At 43.4% G+C, this 3727-nt stretch overlaps 1 pseudogene; it reads right to left on the minus strand.

The window, feature by feature from the left end:
* Positions 1–1570: 1570 nt before the first annotated feature.
* Positions 1571–2663, minus strand: LOC110338216 (annotated as a pseudogene).
* Positions 2664–3727: the final 1064 nt, after the last annotated feature.

The following is a 3727-nucleotide window of genomic DNA, read 5'->3' on the forward strand; positions in this document are numbered from 1 at the left end:
GAAAAGAAGGAAGAGAGAAAGAGAGAGAGAGAGGAAGAGAGGAAGAAAGAAAGAAAAGGGAAAATGAAAAGAAAAAGAAAACTTGTCTTGATCTCTGTGAACACAGGCTCATTCTGTCTGCATGTCTTGGTGAGCACTCTCAGAATATTCAGGCTTGGTGCCCCTCCAAATACTCTTTAACTGCACTCTGGTGAGTGTAAAGATAGGGTCTGAAAGCAAAAGGAAAAGCAGGGTGATCAAACCATGCGCATAGTATTCAAGATAATCCTGAAAGCCTGAAGCTAATCAACATGAGATCACCCAATGTCTCAGAATTCCTGCCTATATAAAGGCCTGGTTTTCTTGTACTGGCTTTCTTGTTCATAATTTTCACCAGGCATAAGACTTTAGTAGGAAGGAAAGAAAAACAACTCTGACCAGTTTCTTCGTTTTATTTTCTTTTTACTACAGTTGTAATTCACATCTTATGATATAAGTCATGTGAGTGGAAACACATGCCCCTTATTGAAAAATAACTAGGATATAATCATTATGTTTGTGTGAAGTTCTTTCTGGCTGACAACACATACTTTAGGTATAACTACAGAGTCCCGCCAAGACAAAGAGATGCCCCAGTGGGTGATGATTACTTATAAGGGGAAAGAATATTTTAATGACAGCACATAATGCAACCACCATGCACAGCACACAGGGAAGTCTGATGTTTTTTAACCCTCTTGGATAATTTTTGCTGTCAGTGGAGTAGCTGTTCTCCAACAAGCCTAAATTTCTGTCATGCATAGTTATACAGAAATTCTGAGCATTTAAATAAAGGAAAACTTTTACCTGAAAGTGTACCAAGTCATAGCAATTTTGAGCTCTTCCGTATACAGAATAAGATGAAAATACATATATGTAAAGGATAAAACAAATAGACATATCTATCAGCTAATTGGATTATGGTTTATGATAATAAACTATAGGAGTATCATATTTTTCTGCTGTAGTTGTCAAAGTGAATTTGGATAGCACATGGTTTTATTCACTGTGAAAACATTAGGCCTGAATTGAACTGGAAATTGAAATAAATGGTGGAATTGTACAGAATTGAGGTAACACAGGATTCCAAATTCAGATCAGCTGTAGTACAAGACTTGGTTGGCAGTGCAGAGTTTTGACACACTTTTTCTTTGTACCCGAAGACACGCTTCTTAGCCGTCATTAGACCTTATCAGCTCGACTCTGGGGCCCCCTTAGATGAGTTTCCTGAGATGTAAGAAGAGCTGACTTGGAGATGTGGGGATGCTTCATTATTGCAGAGCAAATCTATGTATCTTCTGTGAAAACTGGCAAGCAGTGAAGCTTATGCTTTAGCTCCTCCTCTGCCACTCACACCCCGCTTTCTTCACGAGGATGCAAGCACTTGTGAAAATACATCCCTGACACACCCCTGGTGTGAGCAAACCCTTGAGTCATTTGAGGGCCTGTGAGGAAGGGTTACAGGAAAACTGAACAGAGTTTATCCTCTTCAATAGCAAGTGGGTAGGCAGGGGCCTGGAGTGTTGATAAAGCAACCTTAGATCAGCTCTGGTTAGTAGGCATGGTTAGAGATGAAGAAAGGTTCACTGGCTGTGGCTCCAAACTGGCCACTTGGGGTATACTTTCCTTCACAAGTGAGTCTGTTGGCCAGGGTTCCCTTGATGTACTCCTCCGGGGCTGCCTTCTTCCCACCCAAGGCCTTTAGAGCAGAGGCCTGCAGGGCTCGGCCATAGGAGAAAGTCAAGGCCCATGGCTTCAGCAGGCGACACTTGTTGATAGCATTGAGGTTGATGGATGCCTCTTCCTCACTCTGCCCTCCAGACAGGAAAGTGACCCCAGGAACAGCAGGGGGCATTGCGTGACAAAGTGCTGTGACCGTTGTCATGGCAATCTCCTCATTGGAAAATTTCTGGGTGCAAGCATGGCCAGGGGTGACCATGTTGGTCTTCAGCAATGTGCCTTCTAGATAGACATGATGGTTGCTCAGAGCCTTGTAGACAGTTACATACTGGCAGTGCTTCAAGTCATGGTCCCCATCAGAGAGAATTTCAGGCTCCACTATGGGTACAATGCTAGTAGATGCTGGCATAAGGGGCCAGAACATTGGCATTTTTCCATGATGACAAGTGCTGAGGGAGTATGTTCTCCAATCTTTAGCATACAGTGCCACTTGGCAAAGTCGGCTCCATCCTTTTTATACTGGGCACAGCATTCAGACAGGCCATCTAGCCCTTGGGAAGTAGTCTAGCCATTGGTTCCTGCCAGGGGAACCACACCCTTAGCTACCTTAATTGCCCACACCACCACCCTGGCACTTGATAATTTGGGGAAAGGGACGTCCATTTTCTGTCTTCTGGTACAGTGTCTCATGGAAGAGGATCACTCTCCCACTTCCCCCCCCCCCCACACACACACCCAATGCAGGGATTCACACAGTCAGCAGCACTCAGCAGCAGCCGGCAGTAGAAGCTGTTCTCCTCGGTGTCCTGTGTGCCAATGGACTGCAAGCGCTTGGCAATGCTTCCAGTGGACTCATCTGCAGCCAGGATGCCCTTGCAGGGAGCCACAATTCGGTGAGCAATGTCAGACAGCTCCTTCTTCTGCTCCGGGGTCAGTGCTGGGTGTGGGTAGGGCATGGTGCCAGTGGCAGTACTTTCCTGTGGTGCCGTGAAAGAAGCCACTGAGCCTTGCCAGCTGCAAGTTCAATATATACTAATTTATAATAGGGATAGACAGGGAGAGATGGACTAGAGAACTCTGTCAATTGTAGATAGACTATGCATACTGAAGTTCACTTGCCTTACCGAGACAATGTATAACTGCACTCCGAATTTACATAAAGATGTAGAAATAAGTTCAGAGGTTCAGGGGATGTTTTCTGGGTTAAACTTCAAAGAATTAGGAGAAGAAAGAGCAAAGGAGAGTAAGTGAGAGGAGAAGAACGAACCTATCAGAGTTCAGTTGTCATGGGCAGTTTTACTGAAAGAAACAAAGAAAAGATAGATCAGCTACAAGAACAGAGCAAAACCAGGAAGCTAGTGAGCAGAGAAGAGGCAGATTCCCAGGCATCCCTCTGCAATGGTGCGCCTCCTATGTGGCCAGCATTCAGCTAAGAACCGCTCAGAACCTATAAATATCTAAAGGGTTGAGACATTTCCAGAATAGACTAGCAATTGAATCAGTAGACAGGAGAAAGATTGTCCTTATTAGTCAGAAGGAATGTGTGTCCTTCAACTTATTAAGATTTGGAATAGAATTATTTTAAGATATTTAGCATATCTATCTATCTATCATCTATCTATCCATCATCTATCTCTCTTTACCTCTCTTTCCCTCCCTGTCCACTCTCTCTCTCCCATCCTCCCTCTGTCTACCTGTCTGTCTCTGCCTCTCTCTACCCATCATCTTCTGCCCTAATACATCACAGCTTTTTCTTTTCAGACCTACAGGTTCACCTATCATTATAGAACTGGATCCCATCATTATCTAATTTACAAGTGGTCTATCAACTTCCACAATATATTAGCCAATTCTTATAGTAAATTTCCTCTTGTTATTCATATAAATATCTATTATCTGTCTGTTTGTTTGTCTGTCTACCTATCATCATCTATCTCCCATTAGTCCTGCTTCTCTGGAGAACCCTACCACAATTTTTGTCACTTATCAGAAACTCTTTCCTTAATTATTGAACTTTAATTCTAACTTC

The sequence above is a fragment of the Mus pahari genome, chromosome 21 (genome assembly GCF_900095145.1).
Source record: "Mus pahari chromosome 21, PAHARI_EIJ_v1.1, whole genome shotgun sequence".
NCBI classification, from domain to species: Eukaryota; Metazoa; Chordata; class Mammalia; order Rodentia; family Muridae; genus Mus; species Mus pahari.